Source organism: Artemia franciscana, chromosome 10, assembly GCF_032884065.1.
Source record: "Artemia franciscana chromosome 10, ASM3288406v1, whole genome shotgun sequence".
NCBI classification, from domain to species: domain Eukaryota; kingdom Metazoa; phylum Arthropoda; class Branchiopoda; order Anostraca; family Artemiidae; genus Artemia; species Artemia franciscana.
The window spans coordinates 1,892,556-1,915,343 of record NC_088872.1 but is presented as its reverse complement, the minus strand read 5'-3'; the positions used below and the strand labels follow the sequence as shown (position 1 = coordinate 1,915,343).

The 22,788-nt window shown below is 35.6% G+C and overlaps 1 protein-coding gene across 3 annotated transcripts in view; it reads left to right on the top strand.

Annotated features, from left to right (window-relative positions):
• The window catches only part of LOC136031644 (myosin heavy chain 95F-like), a 97,216-nt gene that overhangs the window by 1,738 nt on the left and 72,690 nt on the right, over positions 1–22,788 (top strand). Inside the window, exon 1 of one of the 3 annotated variants that reach the window (XM_065711295.1) lies at positions 3,973–4,068. The exons of 1 other annotated variant lie outside the window; for it this stretch is intronic. The gene's annotated coding sequence lies outside the window, so the exon portion shown is untranslated. Of the gene's footprint in view, positions 1–3,972; positions 4,069–22,788 lie in introns of those variants that run through there. One more of the 3 variants, XM_065711296.1, reaches the window with a different exon arrangement.

Here is a 22,788-nt window from a genome sequence, read left to right as displayed (position 1 = left end):
ATTTGCAGTAACGAAATTCGCTTTAAAATAGATTTTAAATACATAGCCATAGTTATAGCCATTGTTATAATTTAAAAAATCTAGTTTTCAGTATAATAAACTTTTCAATAAATATAATAAAAGTTATCAAGAAACCTTGAATGATATTTTGATGTAAGTTTTGGTTTATCTTTCTTTCCATGATTTGATAAATTAGGGCAAGTTTCAACTCAAGCATGTGATGTGTTAATGGTGGGTAGTGTAGAATATTTTCTTGGAAGGTTTCGCTCTAAAGGAAATTTCTAGTTTCTGAGAGACATTTTTAAGCAAATAGGAGTTATATTATTGTGGATGGTATATTTTCAGAATAGTGTCAATTTTTATTAATTAGTCGTTGGTGAGAGATGGTGAAGAGTTGAAAGAGGGGTTGGGTGCATCCCTCTTGGGAATTTTAGTTCCCCACCCTGCCGCTAGGGGACTTCGTGTTACTAAGTATGTATTTTAGGATGACTAAATCCACCGTGGAAAAGCGCTACTAGTTATGAACTTTGCTCATTGTTTACATATAATAATCGTTATAAGGAAGTATTCAGATATTTTCAGGAGTAAATTTTTCTGGTAGGAGGGGGGGGGGTTCAGGAGAGAGGATTACTTAAATCTTTTTATGGAGGAAGTTTTCATGAGGGAAGGGGCATTTCTTTGAAGGGGGCACTGGATTTCCCAGCATTATTTTAAAAATGATCAGAAATTAAATAAAAGACAAGTTTTTTTTACTGAAAGTAAGGAGCAACATTGAAAATTAAAATGAACAAAAACTATTGTACATATGAGGGGGCTCTCCTCCTAGTCAATACCTCACTTTTTAAGCTAAAGTTTTTCACTTTTTTCAAAAGAGTTTTTGAAAATTTTTCAAAACTCTTCTAATTAAACGGCTTTTATGTTTCAGAGGTCATTAATAAAGAATTTGAGCAAAATTTAAAATTTAGCGTAAAGAGTGAGGTTTTTACTAGAGAGCGTGGCCCCTCAAATACGTAATAGTTTCCACTGGTTTTAAGTTTTAAATTTGCTCTTAACTTTTAGTTGGAATTTTGTTTTATTTAATTTTAAAAAGTGCATGTTGTCCTACAAAACAAACGGCTAACATAAACATTTAGTCAAAAAGACTGTCTCACAACAAGCGTTTTTATCAAGTATTTTCTTATGTGAAACATCAAATCTAGTCAAAAGAGGTTCAAGATTCTCTTGCGGGAAAATTCAGAGATAGTTAATTGATTCGATGAATTATACTTATATTGAGCCCTGAGTGTTAGAGGCAGTAAAGCTGTACGGTGGCAAATTTGTTTCTAAAGTTACAGGAAGTCTAACAAAATAAACTTCTAACATAGACATTTGTTTAAGTTAAAACAGACTGTCCCACAGCGAAGCGAGTTTTCACCCATTTTGTGATATAAAACAATACTTCTAATCAAAACAAGTTCAAAATTCTATTGTGTGAAAATTCTGAAATACTCAATTGATTTAGAATTATCGGAAAAACTAGACATAGATTGAACCACAAGTTTCAGAGGCGGTAATCCCGCACAGAGGCGCATTTGCTTTTACATGGTACAGGTGGTCCTACAGAATAAACGAGTAAAATAGACATTTATTTTAACGTTTCATGTAACTTGATGATTCAGTTGTGGCTTGGAAAAATTGCGTACAGGTTTAAAACAGTTTTAGTTTATAACAAATAAATAATACATAGCTTTGTCCTTCAGCATCCCCTAGACCATCATGACTGCTTGAAAATCGTTCGAGCACTTTTTACGCGTCGGCAAAATTAAATCTGGATAAAATAGTTAAAATAAAAAGTCCATTCAGTTGCTTCTAAAATAGATTCAAATCTTTCTAGAAATGAGCTGGAGCTAAAATTTGCCATCCTTCGGTGGAATTGATTGCTAGGGCCCTCTGCTGGAATTAGTTGCTAGGGGTCCCCCACGATGAAATTTGATGCTATGAGGATTAGTCGGGTAGAATGATGGGGGTCCGGTGGGATTAAATGCTATGGTCCCTGCTGGAATTGCTTGCTATGATTCCCAACTTTTTTAATTCATTGTTCTTTCCGCTTATATTTCATCCTTTATAAGTATTTTACGGTTTGTTCTTTCGTTTTTTGTTTATAACTACTTTTCTTTGTGTTTAATAATGCTTGTAAATGCATTTTTATTAAAAGAAATTGTGTATATTATTCCTTAGATTTATTGTTCCACAATAAATCTTCAATATATGCCACTAATGCAATTTAAGCATCTTGTACCCTATGTACTTAGGTATGCTCGTTCAAGATTGTCTCTAATATAAGTGCTTATTTCTGTGTAGTGAAGAGGAAAAGAAATACTTTTGATTATATATGAAGGTATATCATACTCTAACCATTATGTTACTCTCACTTTTATCTCTGATAACACCTTATGAACAAGCCCCAATATTATACAATTATACTCTCTAAAGCATTACTTAACCTACAGATGCATATCAAATGTAAATAATTTCTAGTAATCAATTTTTTCCTCGGCGTGTCAATTAATGCGGCCAAATTGGAACTCGCAATTCATTTAATTGTTTTAGAAGCTGGGCAAGGATTTCTCCGTGCGAGCAATAGGTTATCGTGTTGAAAGTATCCCCAAATCATAATAATGGAGAAGCATTCATAGTCCACCCTTCTAGCACTCCATTTCATGGCAACAATATGTCTTTTGAATCCTAAGCTGGAAAAAAATCTTTGGATTATAAGAGTTCCCTGACAAAAACGATTTGAAAAAAAAAACACCTTGAAACTAATTAAATCCCGAAGAAAAAGCAAAACCTGAAGAAATTTTTTTCTTAAAGTATTAGGTAACAACCAACGTTTTATTCCAATCAGTTACGACTGGGATTGCCCTCTTCACTGGTAGACTCTAACAAGTCCTATTACGTAACAGCTAAAAGTAAACAAAGCCCATTACGTAATAAGCACCAGATTGGTCAGTTATTTGGATACTAGGGGCTCGGTGAGGTTGGTTGCTAGAGCTCCAGTGGAATGATTGGGTCATTCCAGATGTTATCCCGTTGGAATAGAATGCTCGGCCCTTTTCGTTTGAAAAGACTACTAGATTTCCCGGTGAAATTAGAAACTAAGGCTTCCGTTGGAAATGAATGTTAGGATAAACAATGAAAATGGAGGCTAAGGCCCCCTGGTCGTTAGGTTTATGGGTCTGATGAAAGTTGTTGCTAGGGACCCTGTTGGAATTCCTCTCTAGGGTCTTGGGTGATTTTGCTGATATGAACCTAGTAGAATTTCTCGCTAGGGTCCTTTGTCTTGAAGGTTCCTCACTAGTGGGACCTTAAGGCTTTTCCCTAGCCCTTGCAGATCTTTAAGAAAGAACACTTGCTATTGCGTAACAAACAATCCCTATGAGGTAAAATCTAAAGAAATACTTATTTTTCTTACCCTGAAGGTTTTCTCTACAACCTTAGGTTTTTTACAGACTTTAAGAAACTGTGACTTAACAATCAAGGAAGACAGGATTTTGTGGGGGTCCCAAAGGTTTTCTTAAGGAGTCATAGAAAAACTATTAAGTAGTTAATACATGCATCGGTTATATAGCCCTCTCAATTACGTATTTAACACCAACATCTCTTAGAAAATTAGTAACGTCAGTGTCTCAAGAATTTTTGAAGGAAAACATGTCTGGACCGGGTTTCGAAGTGGTTACTGTGTTGTCGGACATTAAAAGCCTACACTACCTAAAGAGAAAGAATCTTTTTAAGTAGATACATGTAACACATTCACCATTTTCTTTTATTCAAAAAATCCATTAGTCCTATTATTGACTCAAAACTCAAGCCTTCTGAAAAATATGTGACGGTCGGATGAGAGTTTATTTAAATTTGTATATTTTAGGTCTTATCAAAGTCTTTTTTTTATTATCTATACTGGATTTTAGATTGCTCAAACAATTTAATAGATAACAGAGCATACAAAGATCATCTGACATATATTTTTTGAGCTGTGGCATAGGTTCGTTGTTGTGGTTTAGTTTATAGCATTTAGTCTTTTTTTGTCAAGTAAGTCTTATAGCCTTATCCATCTAATTCCCTTATACCCTCAACATACCCTGAAAGTTTCAGTTTAGTAGGTCAAATTTTGTTTGTCAAAAGGGCGCACCAGCAATATCTTAGGAGTGTCTAAGGGCATTACATTGAAATTTTTGGGGAGTGTTCATGAGGGCGTGAAAGTCATATAACAGCAATATGTTTTATATATATATATATATATATATATATATATATATATATATATATATATATATATATATATATATATATATATATATATATTTATATTTGTCTTTGTAATTTAGCGTGTTTGTTTTCTTAGCAACTGTTAAGGGTATATAATTTTAAAAATGGATGTTTCACACGATTAATAAGGAATGTGTGCATCCCGGTTATTTAGAATCTGCAAAATGCAGGAAAACCGAATGACATTTTTTAGAAAGGATCGTTGCTGCGAATTTCCGATTAATCAAAACACACTAATTAGAAATAAAAACTAGAACTATATATTTTAATTCCCAAGATAAGTACATGAAAATGTAATAATCTTTTGCACTGGAAAACAAAAAAAAATATTAATTTTACAAAACTTTCTGGGAAAGAAGTTTTTCAAAGAAACGTAAAGACCAATATAAAATCTAGGACCAGCAAAACTAGATATCAAAATTACCACAAATTAGAATTCTAGAATAATTGATACCCCAAACGAACATTTATCATAGGTAGTGCAATAACACAGCCTTAGTAAAGAGCGATGTTTTTCGGACTAATGCGCTTCTTAAGGAAAGAATTGTCATAGAAATTTTTAAGCGAGTCATTCCCTTGGAAATTGAAAGTTTTACTCTCTTTTTTAAGAAAAACAAGCGATTGGAGGGCAGCGAATCGCCCTTCAAGTCCCAAAAATTTAATTTTTAAGAGAATCCTTCTATTGTAAATTGAAAGTTCTAGTGTCCTTTTTAAGAAGAAAAAGTGATTGGAGGGCAACCAGCCCCCATATTCCCCCAAAAATTAGAATTTATGATAATTTTTCTATTGGAAATTGAAACGTCTTGTGTTCTTTTTAAGAATAAGAAGTGACTGGAGGACAACGAATTCCCTCTCCAGCCCAAACAGTTTCTTAAACCAATCAAATCAAAACTTTGAGATTGCCATTTTGTTCAAATTAATTGAAAGGTCCAATAGTTATGTTTTTGGGCATGGCAATCTCCCAAATACCCCAGGGCAAGAGGTTTCAGTCAAATTAGTTGCCAATTAGTAAAATATTAGGTTCTTATGGAAATAATGGTCTTATATACTCCTAAGGGGGCCCATTTAATTTAAAATCAGGAGTTCTAGTTTTCTTGTAAAGAGTCAAAAAAGATCGGACGGAAACTCGCCGTGCTCTCTTGAGATTTCCTCCAGATTGCATGGAACAGAAATTTTAGAATTGTCATTATAATAAAAAAAAATCCAAAGGATTAAATATCCAAAAATGATATCAAAAATATCCAAAAATATCCTTAAAAAATCCAAAATCCAAAGGATAAAAAACATAACAAGACTTTCAGAGTTGACACAACCCCCAGAGCCTGGAAGCAAGGGTCATAAGTTATTCGCTTGGGGCATGTAAGCCTCTAATTGAACGGGTGGGCGTATTAACTTGAGCAGAGGCTCTTTTGATTGTAAATCTAAGGTTATAGTCTGTTTTATGAGTTAAAACTAATAGACGATTGCTGTTGCCCTTTTAAGAGCCAAAAGTGAACGGCAGGTCATCAGCCCCCTTACCCTTCATTAGCTCTTTAAAAATTTCGATTGAATATATATCCAATCCAAATTTCAAGAGAGCTATTTTGTTCAGCAATGTTGAAAGGTCCAGTAATTATATTTTTTGGGAAACCTATCCCTCCCCCTACCACCCTCAGGGCAAGGGCTTTTAGCGAGTTTTTTTCTGTTTTTTAAATATAGTATATTCAGATACTATAGATCTATGTGGGCACAGGATATTATTTACTTACTAATTTATTTTCTTCGACCAAGTTATTTTGTAAAGCCCGAGTTGTCACGAAAGATTCAAAAAGAGAATATTCGATTAGAAACTTAAGGTTCTACTGCAGTTTTTGAGAGCCAAAGTCATTGAAGGGCAGCCAGTTGCCTCCCACGCCCGTTCTTTCCCCTGACATACCCAGTCAAAATATTGAGATAACTGTTTTGTTCAACATAAAAGGTCGTAAAAGGTCTAAAGAGTCCTAAAGCTAAAAGGTCCACTAATCATATATTTTGGGCTAACATTTCCCCCACTGTCCTCGGAAAAAAGGGCTGTTGGTCATTCTAGTTACCATCATTAGTATGTAAAGCTCTTATAGAAGGGGTGGTCGCATAAACTTCGAAGGGGGATTGTTCGATTGTTAATCTCAAGTCCTAGTGTATTTTATTCAGCACTGTTGACAGATCCAGTAATTATATCTTTTGGGATACCTAGCCCTCCCTGTACCACCCTCAGAGCAAGGGCTGTAAGTCAGGTAGTTGGCCCGTTTTCTAAATATGGTATGTTCAGATGCAACACAGTAGCACTGCCTAAGTAAAGATTGATGTGGTTGCAGCGTATTATTTATGTACTAATTTATTTTCTTTTACCAAGGTATTTTTTAAAAGCCTGAATTGTCGCAAATGATTCAAAAAGAGCATATTCGATTGGATATAGAATGTTTTACTGCAGTTTTTGAGAGTTAAAAGTCATTCGAGGGCAGCTAGCCGCCTCCCAACGCCCATTCTTTTCCCAGTCATATCTAGTCAAAATTTTGAGATAACTGTTTTGTTCAACAAAAACGGTCGTATAAGGTCTAAAAGGTCCTAAAGCTTAAAATTTCAGTAATCACGTCATTTTGGATGACAATTCCCCCACTGTTCTCAGGGAAAGGGCTCTGGGTTATTTTATTTTCCCATTATTAGCATGTAAGGCTCTTATAGAAGGGGTGATCGTATAAACTTTGAAGGGAGATCGTTCGATTGTTAATGGCAAGTCCTTCTGTCCTTTTTAAGAGCAAAAAAGATTGAATAGCAACTAGCTCCCTTTTCGTAGATTGGATATCCAAAGATTGGATAGCAACTGTATCCTTTTTTTCCTGGGTGCATCCAATTGAAATTTTGAGATAGCCATATTGCTTAATTAGTCCAAAAATTAAACAACAATACTATGGCATTGACACAACGTTTCAGAGCCCGGGGGAAAGGATTAAAAATCATACCCCAGGGTTATATACGGTTTTAGTGGAATGAATGACCATATCAAACAGTTCGTGTTAACGAACTGTAGTAAGGAGCGACCCGGCTCAATAGTAACCAAAACTCTAAAAAATGGAATTTTGATACCAATAGCTATATCAAAAGAATCGCATTTTAATGCTGGTTTTAAATATATAAGTTTCATCAAGTTTAGTCTTACCCATCAAAAGTTACGAGCCTGAGAAAATTTGCGCTATTTTAGAAAATAAGGGGAAACACCCCCTAAAAGTCATAGAATCTTAACGAAAATCACATCATCAGATTCAGCGTATCAGAGAACCCTATTGTAGAAGTTTCGAGCTCCTATCAACAAAAATGTGGAATTTTGCATTTTGTGCCAGAAGGCAGATCACGGATGCGTGTTTATTTGTTTTTTTGTTTTGTTTTTTTTTTCCCAGGGGTGATCGTATCGACCCAGTTGTCCTAGAATGTTGCAAGAGGGCTCATTCTAACGGAAATGAAAAGTTCTAGTGCCCTTTTTAAGTGACCAAAAAAATTGGAGGGCACCTAGGCCCCCTCCCACGCTAATTATTTTCCCAAAGTCAACGGATCAAAATTCTGAGATAGCCATTTTATTCAGCGTAGTCGAAAAACCTTATAACTATGTCTTTGGGGACGACTTACTCCCCCACAGTCCCCGTGGGAGGGGAAACAAGTTAAAAACTTTGACCTGTGCTTACATATAGTAATGGTTATTGGGAAGTATACAGGCGTTTTCAGGAGGATTTTTTGGGTTGGGGGGAGGGGTTGAGAAGAGGGGGATATGCTGGGGGAACTTTCCATCGAGAATTTGTCATGGGAGAAGAAAACTTCCATGAAGGGAGAGCAGGATTTACTAGCATTATTTAAAAAAAAAAATTAAAAAATAAATGTGAAAAAGCTTTTTCACCTGGAAGTAAGGAACAGCAATAAAACTTAAAACAAACAGAAATTATTACCCATATAAGGGGCTCACCTCCTTATGATACCTAGCTCTTTACGCTAAAGTATTTTTAGTAATTTCAACTATTTATTCTACGGCTTTTGTGATTCAGGGGTCATTCTTAATGAATTGGGATAAAATTTAAGCTTTAGTGTAAAGAGCGAGGTACTGACGATGGGGCGAATCCCCTCATATATGTAATAAAAACATGAGAATACAAAAGTTCTTTACGTAAGCTAATTTATAAGTTACGTAATTCTTTTACCAATAAAAAGATTCGTAAAAAATTAAAAGTTCTAGTTGCCTTTTTAATTAACCAAAAAATCGGAGGGCAACTAGGCTTCGGCCCTGCTCTTTTTTTCTCAAAATCATTCGATCAAAATTATGAGAAAGCCATTTAGCCCCCCCCCCCCAAAAAAAATATGCAGAATTTCGTTTTGATTATTCCTCTGCGAAGAGCCAAAATCAAAACATGTATTGATTCAAAAACGTTCAGAAATTAAATAAAAAAAACGAGTTTTTTTAGCTGAAAGTAAGGAGCGACATTAAAACTTAAAACGCACAGAAATTACTTCGTATATGAAAGAGGCTGCTTCCTCATCAACGCCCCGCTCTTTACGCTAAAGTTTTTTACTGTTTTAAAAGGAAGAATTGAGAGAAAGAGTCAAACTTTAGCGTAAAGAGCGGGGCGTTGATGAGGAAGCAGCCTCTTTCACATACGAAGTAATTTCTGTGCGTTTTAAGTTTTAATGTCGCTCCTTACTTTCAGCTAAAAAAACTCGTTTTTTTTATTTAATAAGCCTTAGAGGAGGCTCATTTGATTCAAAATTGAAACTTTTAGCTCTTTTTTAAACGAAAAAATTATGTGATTGAAACTATTACCCCCTTCATTACCATACTTTCTCCAATCGTAGCCCATAATCCGCGGTAAGAAATTGTAATTTATGGTCCGGATGGATATAAGGTTCTTATGGATCCCTTAGCCTCCTTTTTAAAAGCCTTTATAGGCAAATATTTTTTTCAAAATAGACCAAATATTATACAAAAACTCTGGGGTTGTGGACCCCCCCCCCCAAAAAAAAATTAAACAACAACAACCTATTTAAGACATTTTATTCCCACTATCCTAGGAGTCAACCCCTGGCTCTATCTTCAAGCCCTCCACAAAAAAAGCTCACTAATGATATTTTCCTTAAAAAATCATGGGAGCTGACCCCCCATCCTTCCCCACGGCCTAAAGCCCCCGTCCTCTTCCAAAAAACAACAACTCATTAGCGATAAACTATTTTAGAATAATAGGAGCAGACCCCTGGCCTTCCTTCCATAAGCAGACCTCCTTCCCCTCAAGAAAACTTAATAACGAGATTTTATTCCAACGAGCATTGGAGCTGACACCCGGATCAATGGACACCCATGATTGATTAGAGAAAAGCAAAAGACGAACTTATTACTGATATTTTATTCAAACAACCCAAGGAGCTGACCTCTAGCCCTTGCTTCATTGCCCGACCCCCCTTCCACCCAGCAAAATTATTGAAGGTATTTTACTCCTGTGTTTTGGAATTATAATCAAAAGAAATTAAAATCAAATCGGTGAAGTGTTATGAAAAAATTAAGTGCCATGGCTAATCCAATTAAAAGGCATTGCGAACTTATTAACGATATTTTATTCCAAAAATCAAGGGAGCTAACCCCTGGCTTCCCCTTAATGATCTCTCCCCCGCCCCCCTAAAAAAACATGAGCAAACAAACAATGGATTAACGATATTTTATTCTAAAATCATGGGAGCTAACCCCAGGCCCTCCCATAATAGCCTAGCCCCAACCTTGCCTCTAGAAGAATATTAACGTTTTTTTATTCCAAAATTATGAGTGCTGACCCATTGTCCTCCTATCATGGCTAGGTTTGCCCCTTGAAAATCCTGTTAGTAAAATTTTATTCCAAAATAACAATATGTTTTTCCCCAGAGACACGTCATATGAAGAGGTGGTCGTATAAGCTTTGGAGGAGGCCCTTTCAATTATAAATTGAAAGTTATATTCCCTTTCTTAAGAGTCAAAAGATGAGAGGATAAAAAAAAACCCTCATCCTCACGCCCTTTTTCCAAAAATGTATTCAATATACATTTTGAATTAGTCATTTATTACAAATAGGTGTTATACTCCGATGGTATATAAGTTTTTTATGGAAGGATTTGTCGTATAAACTTGAGAGGGGTCTCATTTGATTAAAATTTGAAGTTTCTATTACCTTTCTTAAGAGTGAAAGGTGATCAGAGGACAAATAGCCCCCTTTTCGCTCTTTTGTCCCAAAATGCGTCCGATTAAAAGTTTGAATTAGCCATTTATTTCAAAATGGTCGAAAAATTAGGTAACAAAAATTCCAGGGTCGACATAACCCATTTAGAACCCATGTATACTTGCTAAAGTTTATTTTCCGGGGACATTTAAGGATTTAGAGAAAGGGTGGTTTACAAACCTTGGAGGGGCTCATTTGATTATAAATTGAAAGTTTTAGTTACCTTTTTAAGAGTTAAAAGTAACCAAAGAACAACTAAACCCCCTCTTGCATCCTCTTTTCCCTAAATGCATCCGACTAAAATTTCGAGATAGCAACTTTGTTTGAAATAGTTCAAAGATCAGACGACAAAACTCTGGGGTCGACAAAATTTACCAGAAAACTGGGATTACATGTTGAAAGGAATGCCCTAGGAGCATATAAAGATTATATGGAAGGAGGGGTTGTAAAAATTTCGAAGGAGGCTCATTTGATTGAAAATTAAAAGTTTTAATTCTCTCTCTAAGACTCAAAAGTGATCGAAGGGCAGCCAGACTCTTGCCTTTTCTTTACCCCCAAAATATATTTGTTTGGAATTTTGAGATAGTCGTTTTATTCTATTAGTCTATTTGTGTCATAACAATGCCTCTGGGTTTTAAAAACACCCCCAGAGACCAGGGTCAAGGGTTGTAAATTGTAACCCTGGGTATATAAGAATTTTAAAGAAGGGATGGCAGCATGAACTTCTAATGAAAAATTGAAAATTCTAGATTCTTTCTTAAGCCCATCCTCTCATGAAAATGCTGTAAGTTATGTAAACCGTCAATTCTTAGCATTTGAAATTCTTATGGAATGGGTGACCATATAAACTTTCGAAGAGGCTCATTCGATTTGAAATTGAAAAATTTTGGCCCTTTTTGAGAAACAAAAACGGTCGAAGGTTGATTTTGACAAAAACGGTCAAAATTTCGATCTATTTCAAAATCAAAATTTTCAAATAACCATTTTGTTCAAAATAGTCTGAAGTTTAAATAAATGCAACATAGGGGTTAAAAAAAAAACAGATCCCTCCAGACAAGGGATACATTTTATACAAGTTACCCACTATTAACATATGAGGGTTTTTTGGTCGTATTAGCTTTGAAGAGGGCTCATTCGATTTGAAACGGAAACATCTAGTTTTATTTTTGAGTTAAGATCAACAGAAATAAAAACCCTTTTCTTTAATAGTAATTCTTTAATAGGTGTCAATCGTTCTTTAATAGTAAAATATTGTTGAGTATAATTTTCACAATCAAAAACAAAGCTTAAATTTATGTGTTTATTTATATTGATAAATGTTCTATGTTTGTTTACTCTAATTGATTATCTAATTTGTGTTCGTTTTGTGCTCTTTAAAAGTAATTTCTGGTAGTTTTGAGTTTGAATTATTATAAATTTCTTATTTCATCTGATCTGAATATTAATTAAATAAAAATACAACCACAGAAGAGAGAATAATGAGGACTTCTTTCCCAAGACAGTGAACCAACAACACCTATTTGAATATTTCGGCCAAGGGCCGTCTTCAGCAAAGAAAATAATAAACAATAACCTGTCTTGTGAAAGAAGTCCTCATTATTCTTTCTTCTGTGGCTGTATTATGGAAAGGCAGTGTGGTCTTCGTCATTTTTAATGCCACGCTTATGGGGAGCATTTGACCAAAGATATTTTTCATTTTATTAGTTTAGGGAAAAAACACACGAACACTATTAGTCAACAAACGTTTCTGGAATCTTGCAAAAGTAATAAAATTATTCCTAAGTCCTTAAGGCATAAATTTCACTTAAACACTTTAAGACCCATTGTAGCTAGCACAAAATCACCTGCCTCAAACATTGGAAAATGGCTATGCACTGCATTTGCTTCACTCCCATTGCTTCATCACTCCCATTTGCTTCACAAACCATTGCTTCACTCCCAAAATTCTTACATAAAAAATTCAGTTGATCTTGTAGAAAAATTGCATCCCAAAAGAACTACAAGATTAGCTGCAGGGAAGGCAAATTTCACAATAAGAAATTATTCCAATTTTTAATAAATACAGTTAGTTCAATGAATGAACCCTTTAAGCCTGTAAAATGTTAGCTTTTATCACACAGTCTTGGCTGAACTTTTTGTTAAGAATTAATGACTAAGGCTATTAAAAAAAATGGATTTTTAACCGAGAGCTTTTATTGTAAGTGTTTAATTGTTTATCATTTTCTTTGCTGAAGACGGCCCTTAGATATAGGGCCGATATATTCAAATAGGTTTTGTTGGTTCACTGTCTTGGGAAAGAAGTCCTCATTATTCTTTCTTCTGAGGTTGTATTATGGAAAGGCAGTGTGGTCTTCGTCATTATTAAATAAAAAAATCCACTGAAAGTAAGGAGCAAAATTAAACCTTAAAGCGAGCAGAAATTATTACGCACATAAAGGAGGTTCTCTTTTCCTCAACACCTAGCTCTTTATGCTAGAGCTCATTAGTACTTTTAAAAGAACTTCTTATTGTTCTAATTATACAACCCTTGTGTTTCAAGAGTTTTATTTAGAGAATGTGACATAATTTGAACTTTAGCGTAAACAGTGAATGTTGGGGAAGGGGGGACAACTTTCATTTATGGAATAATTTCTTTTCGTTCTAAGTTTAAACGTTGTTCCTTACTTTCAGTATCCTTAGTTTCTTATTTTAGCTTAATTTCTCTCATTTAGATTTAGTAAAGACTGAACTTTGGCTTTAATTTTATTGAACTAAATTAAATTTATTGAAATTTTATTTTAAAAGTTTTTTTTTATTTAATTGCTGATCGTTTTTGAATAATGCCAGAAAATCAAGCTCAACCTCCAGGGAAAATCGCATGTCTCCACCAAAATATTTTCTATAATATTTAAGCCGGATGAAAATTTATGCTGGACATTTACCCTTAACATATCCACTGGTAAAAGTGAATCGACGAAGAGAAAAATAACATATCACAAAAGTTTCGTACAAGAGTTCTAGAAAATATCCCCAGTATAAAATTCTACTGAAAAGTCCGCCTTCTGGAAATTTCCCTTCCCATGGATAATCTCCCCCAGCAGAAATTTCAACCCTCCCCGTCCCCTTCCAAAAAATATATTCCTACTTCCCAATAGCAAATACCATGCCTAAGAAATGGGCTAATCTTAAACTTAGGACATTTACCTCACGATTGTGGGGAGGGGGGAGTCAGGCTATCTCAAAAAGTAAATTTATTGGGTATTTCATCAATATAGTGGAAAATGACTATAAAAAAACATCAGATAATTTTGTGCAAAGGAGAGTGTGGTCGGGGGCCTTGTTGACCTCCAAGCTTTTGCTTACTTAACAAGGGTACTAGAACTTTTAATTTCCGTTCGATATTCTGATATTATAGTATCACTGGGTCGATACGATCTCCCCAAGAAAAAAAAACAGCAATAGAAATAGACACATATTCGTGATGTTTCTTGTGATAAAAAAACACAAAATGCCATATCTTTTTAGATAGAAGCTAGAAATTTTTGAAAAAGAGCTCTCTGATACGGTGAATCTAATGGTGTTACTTTTGTTATGATTCTGTTACTTTCAGTGAGACTTTCCTCCGTTCTTAGAAAGTCTGGCAAATCTATTCAGAAACTTAGCTTTTGATGGGTAACAGTAAATTTAGTGGAACTTATATATTTGATATTAGAATAATAAGCTTATTCTTTTGATGTGCCTACTGGGATCAAGAATGGGTTTTTCAAGTTTTGGTTGCTATTGAGCTGCATTTACCCTCACTTACAATTCCTTACCATGGAAATTTTTTTAAATGGCATATAATTTTCTTTGAAAAAAAATTTTGTCTAGTGAAGTTTTTTTAATTAATGTATACTAAATTGTCCGTCCATATAGATTTGTTCCTATTTGATATATCATATTAGCTTATTTAATATTATTTCACGAAGAACCTTACTTCAGACTTTCTGAAGATTAATTTCCCTCCATTTATCGTGCACTGATTTCTTTCCTTTCTTGAAAAATTTGACAATCTTCCCTTTTTTCCATTCATATGGAATAGTCTCATCAGCATGATAGTTTGTAGTAGTTTACTAAGTGGTCTCTTGACAGCCTTTCTGCCGTATTTTAGCAAAGGAGGTGAAACTCTGTCATGGTGAGATGGTTTCACATCTCTTAGGGACTTAATTGCAGTATCCACTTCATTGGGAGCATTAGACCTAAATATATTCCAGGATTAAAGATTGGGGTATATGGAATATCAACGGCTTCCTATGAAATGAGTTGGCTGATAACACCAGCAAAGTTTTGTCTTCATCGTTTTGTCACCTTTTTTGCACTGGTCGGAAGCTGAAAATGTACATCTTCGACAAGTGGGAAGACGTCTCTTTGGCTACCTACTGTCTTTTTTGGTTATTAAGTATGCATTTCCAATATCTCCATGACCTACAGTCCTTCCGGCTTCTATGGCTATGTTCTTAAATATATACTCTCTTATCGTCCCCACAGACTTATTTACCTCTTTATTACCACTTTTACATTTTTTTTCAAAATATGATGCTATCGGTTATCACAGTGATGTTTAGACCAATATTTATCAACAATATATCTTTCTTAGCTACAAAGTGACATCACTAATCCTTCTTTCTTTCTCGAGCTTCTTATATCCAACTACTTTTTTGGCACCGTCATTTGTGGCACTGAGTCACAATGTCCATCTATTTTCTATGCATTACAAGCTTTAAGCTCTTGTTCGATGAATCTATTTTCTATTGCATGATAATTTCTCATCTGTAGAACCTTGTCATGAAACTTTTCATGATAAAATAAAACTTAGTATTATTGTAGTAGGTTTCCCCCTCAATTTTCAGCTTTAGTTGGCACTCTGTTATCACAAGTTGATGATCTGAGAAGCCGTCTGCACCATGATGCGTTCTTACATATTCAAGGAACGATCTCCTCAATTCACTGATAAGTATCCAGTCCATTTAATTGTTGGTCCTGCCCTCAAAAGATTTGCAAATACTCTTATGAACCGTGGAAATGAAGTGCTTCTAAAAATTAATTGGTGTGCAGCAAAAAATTAATGAGACGAATAACATTTTTACTAAAATCTTTATGGTCAAGTGTGGCAATCAGTGTGATTGAGTTTTAGGCGTCACTTCTAAACTTTGAATTATAATCCCCACGTAATACCAAAATATCTTGTTAATGGACTTTATTAGCAACTTTGTTTAGCAACTGGTAGAAAGAATGCTTATCTGGTTCAATTCCTTCATTACCAGGGGAAAACAACACGATGATGGTCATCTTTGCAACAGTAGTAACAGAACGCACTCTCAAGATTCGGAATACTATTTCAGAAGAATAAAATAAAATTTCTAAATGATTTTTCTACCACTTCTGGGGCAGCCAACAAAAGCCATGAGATGCAAACTACTGGGTCAGAGATAATCGTTAAAGACATTGAAATAAGTTGCTACCCTGTCTGGTGCAACCGATGATTTGATGATTGGGAAAATCACCAGTGGAAACTTTTTAACCAATCAAACAACTCCAACCCTGGAGGGATGCTTGCAAAACAAAGAAAAATAATCTCATTCTCAATAAACTACATCATTATAAATGGGGTATCGTGGGAATCTCAGAAACAAACTTATCAACCACTGGTTAAGAAAGGATCAGCTATGCTAGTCTGATATTGGTAGGAAAAACTGAGAGTTTTTCATTGCTAAGGTGTTGATTTTTAATGTTTAGTGATCCCTTACTTCCACAATACTTGTGTCAGAACAGTTGAAGATGATACGAATAAAATATATATGGATCAACATAATAATTATACGGGTCTATGCTCCAAACTGCAGTAGGCCACATGTCAAGTCTGAAAATTTTCAGTTTCAAAACTGAAACTGAATTTTGTTTTGCAAAAAAAGTTGAGATATTTCCATAATAAGACCTTGTCATTGTCACCTGCAACTTTGATGATATTGTTGGAACCACTTTTACTAGAAACAAGGTTGTTATGAGTAGATTTAGTTTTGGACGACTTAAAAAGAGGAATAAACTTCCCATTGAGTTCTATAGAGATGACAATATGGATATTGCTAACACTTTCTTCCAGCACCGAGGACACTAAAGGCAATATTGAAGTCGCCAGATGGAAAAACCTAAAGTCTCATTGATTACATGCTCGTCACTAGGCATCAAAATCATATGAAGTAGATACTCTTACCAAGGTTCATGGATATTTTGGCAGTGAACATTCTCTGGTCATGCAGTCAGTGCTTCTACTCCTCCCAATTTATCGGGAGATCTCCCGACTTTTTGGAAAATCTCCCGACTGAAATTTCCTCCCGATAATCTCCCGATTTCTGTTGAATTGAGCTCTGTCCAACTTGAAGTTTCTGATCTTTCTTGGTTGTCTGGCAGAATGCAAAATATGTCTTTGTTGCCCGTAAAAGGGGGATTTCAAAGCCGCCGGCCGCGTTTGATTCGCGGAAGTCAACTGCGAACTCTAATTAATGACCTAGTCGGCAGCTTGTCCCGTGAGAGACCATTGTTGTGTTCGAAAAAGGGTTGTTTTGATTTGATTCTCAGTTCATAACTTCATCTGATCTGATCAGTCAACTCAGATAGTTCATTTCCACTGGATAATTTGTGTACAATAAGGACGTGGCTTACCTTACATGACAGGATTTTTTTTAGGGTAAGTACCAAGTTTACTGGAACTGGACAATTAAACATCCCTGCACGTGGGCAACCCAAGAAGTAGGCTACTGACCTGTCCTAGGGGGTAGGCGGCTTTTCTGCTTCTATGATCTGTTTCTTTACCAAAATAACATGTTTTAACTTGAAACCAATTCTTAACCTGTTGCCAGTTCAAGGATTCTATAGTACAAATTCGAATACACTATTCTTACGGGTCTTATAGATATCCGGTATTCGCCAGACTACTAGCCTATATCAAAATAACGATTTCGAGTGTCGGCGAAATCGGCTTCACAAGTCACAACAGAGCAAAATAACACTAGGGAGTAGGGTCAAGAACTATGCTTTCCTTGCTTTGCAAACGGGCCATACTCATAGCGCCGCCCACTACGCTTGCGACATTTAAAGCGAGACAAACATGCGGGTTTAGAAATTTCTAGTAAAGGTAATATGCGGTCTGCACACGTCGAGGAAACTGGGGAGGTCGTATCTTTTTTTTGCTTTGTTCAAAATATGAAGTTATTGGAGCCAGCGCTGGTGCAAGACCGAATAAGTTTCAGTAGGGACGTTCACTATCGCTAGTGGTGCTAGTGTGGCTGCTGTTCGAGTGTGTCTCACTTTTTCCAGGTCTTGGCGCTACTGTCTAATGTTATTTTGCTCTGCTTCACAATATAGGAGGATAAGGGGGATGGATTTTAAGATGTAGGCCAAAACCAGCCATACCAAATCTGTTTTCAAAGGGACAAATCTGTTTTCAAAGTGCCGATATGTCTAAATTTTATGTCACAGTGTTCAAAGTGTATTAAAAGTGTATTATTTTGCTCTTCAAAGTGTGTTATTTTGTTCTGTTTTGGGGAGACCGGAAATCTCGAAAAACGGTTAAAATGGTGGGATCGGCGTATCAGGGACCCGATCAAACTTACTTGTAAATAAAAATTTACTCGGTCCGATAGTCGTAGGGGGAGTGGAGGAAGGGGGAATCCGCAATATTGAGTCATGCGTAAATTTGGAACGGGTGATCAGATTCGAGTGAAATTTAATAATTGAACAGAGGACATGTCTCTGGTGATCTTTTTCATGTCCAGACCGGATCCGACAACTATTTGGGGGGGGGGAGGATACGTGACCGGCTTAGACTGGAGAGATCGGGATGTAACTTTGTGGGAATAAAAAAAGAGATGCTCTGGATAAATCATTTACAGAAAAGTACGCATCATTACAGCCAAATCCAAAAATAAAATACTTTTTACAAAACGATACTTTCTCGTGATTTCCAAGTTCATGGTCATTTTTATCTCAAGGGTTTTGGTTTCAAATGATCAGAACGAAAAGCAAATTCTGTATTTCATTTTCTGAACTAGCCTTGCAAGTGCCATACGAGCTACTAGCTCTTGTTGTGTTTCATATCATTCCTTTTAGATTGTTTTGTATAACTCTGCTGGAATTAACAAGTGGGCCAAAATTAAATAAATCATTGTCTGTAGGTAGCCTACTCTCCAAGCTCCAAGGCTAGACAGCTGTTAAAATTAGAAACATTGTGAGAACAAGTGTTATAATGAGTCTTGTTTTCATCAGTTGTGTTAAAGTAATGGCTTACCTTTTGTGGCGTGAATTTTGTCTAGGGCTTGTGGCCTACCGTCCATTTGCGCTCATAAGAAATACTTCTGATAACTATAGGCCTATACTCCTGAAGAATATTAATGATTCAAACCACCTTAAACTTCCAATGTTCAAACTTTCCAAAATATTAGTCGTTTTAACTAACAGCTCTCTCCTTAAAAAAAAATATAAACAAAAGGAAGATAAAACAAAATCACCTTAGTAAACAGAAAAATATTAGTTCCTTACTTATTCAAGAAAATGGATTTTAACGCACGGAGAGAACTAATAATTTTTTTTTTCCAATTTGAGCCCCAAAGCGAACTGTTATGGTTTTTGGGATCCCAACACGTAAGTGGAGGGATATCTATGGCATCGCAAAAGTTGTCCGTCCCTCCGTCTGTTAGCACGATAACTCTCGATGGGGTAGATATATTTTCTTCAAATTTGGTATGAGGATCAATTGGGTCAAAGTACAGGCCAAGTTCGTAGATGAGCCCTGTAGCCCCATATCTAGGGGTGGGGGAGGGGTTTCAAAATAAGGAACGAAACAAATGTTTTAAAAAGCCAATGAGATAGTCCATATAGGACATGCTGAATCCATATCTGACACTTATTTTCTCGCCGGACAATTAGTTCGTCCGGAATCCGGCCAAAACCGGAAAATTTGTTAAAAGTAAAAGTTTTATTTGAAGTTGATTAAAGGCTCGATTAAAGGGGTAAGAAGACATGCTGAATTCGTATATGACAATTTTCAACTACCCGGACGATTAGTTTGCCCGGAATCCGGCCAAAGCCGGAAAAAAAATTAAAAGTTTTATTTATAGTTGATTAAATGTTCATTTTAGGGGTAAGAAAATATACTGAATCCATATATGACAATTATTTTCTACCCGGACATACAGTTCGCCCGGAACTAGGCCTAAACCGGAAAATTTTAAAAAGTAAAATTTAAAGTTAATAAGAGGTTCGATATAGTGGTAAGGAGAGCAAGTAGGGCTCGCCGGGCAAATAGTTCGCCCGGAATCGGCCAAAACCTTATTTTTTTTTAAGTTTAAAGTTTATCTGAAGTTGATTAGAGTTTCGATATAAGATTAGGGGGATGTACTTAATTTATTTTGAGGTTTAGTTTTGTGCTTGAGACTGAAGCTAAAATTGCTTCATTCCTGGTCAGCAACAACCTGCCATTTTCCCTTTCGGACCAGTTGATTCCCCTGCTGAAAGCGATGCCACCAAAATCGGTCCTTGATAAAGTGCGTCTCGGGAAACAAAAATTTGTGAATGTTGTTGGTCAGGGACTTGGTCCTTACTACAAGCAAAAAGTTGTCGAAGAAATGAAGGTGAGACCTTTTTCTTTGGTCATCGATGAAACGACGGATGTGGGAACCGTTAAACAGCTCGCTGTATGTGTTTCCTTTTGTAACAACGAAATGGAAACGGATATCGATGTCATTGATTTTGTGGAGTGCTCAAACGGATCAGCAGTTTCCATTTTCACCAAACTGGAGGAAACTTTGGAGTTTTTAAGAGTAAGTGAAGTGCCTTTACGGAATTGGATCGGGTTCTGTAGTGATACCACGAACGCCATGATGGATTGTAACAACTCAGTGGCGACTCTGATCCAAAGAAGCTACCCTTGGGTATTAATAGTGAAGTGCAGTTGTCATTCCATTCATTTGTGCGCCTCATACACCTGCAAGAAACTGACGAAGACTCTAGAAGACCTGTGTCGTCATGTGTACAATCATTTCAATATGAAATGATTGTCTCTTCAAGACGAAGTTAGGAAAATATCAACAGAAAATGCTAATCTACAAGATGAAGCAAAAAAGCTTCGAAATGATCTAGAGCAAGAAAAATTGCGGAATAACGATTTGGAGACTAGGCTTTTGGAAATCGAAGTGAGAGAAAGGAGATTAAATTTGATTGTTCATGGTCTGCCTGCTGAAAAGCATAATCAATCAGTGACTAGCAACGTATTGTCTCTTCTTTCTGACAAATTGCAAGTTACCGAGGACATTTCTCTTACAAAGTGTTATCGCCTTAAGAGAAATAGCAGTTCAAACATTACTAGTAGGAAAACTAGTGTTCGACCGGCCCCTGTTTTTATATCGCTAGACACGGATCGTAGCATTCAGTCGATTCTCAGTGAGGTAAATAAGTTGAAGGGTAGTGGAATTCGCATTTGCAGTGATCTCCCACCAAAGCTAACCTTTCTACGGAATGAGCTATTGTCTAAGGGAAAGGAGATGCGTGATTCAGGTTCGGTTCATCTTACACCTATTAAACAAAAAGGGAGCAAATTATCGCTAGAATGTAAAAAGTCTCCGTCTTCACAGTGGATTAAGATTGACTAGTTACGGTGATTAATAATGACATTTCATTTGGTGAGATTACTTTTATTATTTTACAGTATGTAATGTTTCTCTGTTCATACGATTGCATTTTTTTTTTTCCTCTGTAGGGAAAAAACGTTCCATTTTTTGTCCCTCTGTAGCTTATTATGTGTTTATTTTATGTCTTTTTCTTTCTTTTTTTGTGTGTGTTTCTATTTATATGAAGTAATTGAGTGCAATAATTTTTCAGTGTCCGCATTTCATCTTACAATGAATATGTTCCATTTCTCTCTCCTGTTTCTATTTATTTTCAAGCAGTTTCTTTTTCTTTCATTATTTTCGAGTTCTCACTGGTTCAGTTGTTTTTGCTACTTTAAGACTCAGACGGTATGCATTTTGCGAAAGTTTCTGCTAGTTCGGATCATAATTCTGATTTTGTACATTGGATGATAATTGTATTGGGGATAGACTGAGATACCTTGAGTCTAACCCTTTTGATTTTTCCATATTCCAGAGCCATGATAAATTTTCAGGAAATAAGATAAATGACGGTGGGCTAATTAACTTTCCAAATTGTAAATATAAATTACCTTCCGAAGTTTCTGATCTTCCCAGTACCGGTGTTGTGAGAACAGGATTTTTAAATTGTAGGGGTTTTTTTAGTTCACAGGATGATCTTGTCGATGTAGTTCATAAACTATCTTGTCATGTCGTTGGATTCTGTGAGACTTTTCTTACAGACCTGACTCCTCAGGTTGTTTTTCTTGGATATCAATTTATTTTTAAAAACCGATTGACTAGGCGCCAGGGTGATTTAGCAGTACTAGTTAAAGAAGGTATCTCTTTTCAACACATTGCAAATCTGGAAGGTTCTAATGAGGAAATGCTTTTTGAAGTAATGGTGACTGAAATTAGTCTTGGAAAAAAAAATATATTTTTTTTGCGTAGTATACCGACCGCCTTCTTCTCCAGTCAAATCTTTCCTCTCTAAACTCCATGATTTTTTGCATCAACCCCATTTTCAAAATAAAGATGTAATCCTTTCCGGAGATTTCAATATTGACCTTCTAGAAGCTTCAAATGAATCCTCTGTTGAGTTATTGTCTTCTTGCTTTTCTGCGTGTCTGCTTCCTACTTGCCTGATACCTACAAGAATTTCACCTAGTTCTGCTTCTCTCATTGATAATATTTTTACATCTTTACCTATTCAAGCAAATTTTGCTGTTTTAAGTGATATATCGGATCATTTCCTGCTGGTTTCAGATTTAGCTCTTACTTATAAAATACCACAGGTAAGTAAGGAACGTCAAGGACGGTTAATAAATAAAATAACATTAAAGCACCTGAATGAAAGCCTTCGACTATTGGATTGGCAGGAGGTAATATCCACGGAGGATTCAGATATGGCAACTGATAATTTTCTAAGAAATTTCAATTGCTGCCTTGATTCTAGTTGCCCATTTGTTACGATTAAAATTTGCAGAGAAAAATTTCCTATAAGGCCATGGATAACGTCTGGAATTTTGATATCAGTTAAGAAAAAAAATCAGTTATTTAAAAAGCAGTAAAAGAATCCAACTGATTATAATATTAAAAATTTTAGAATT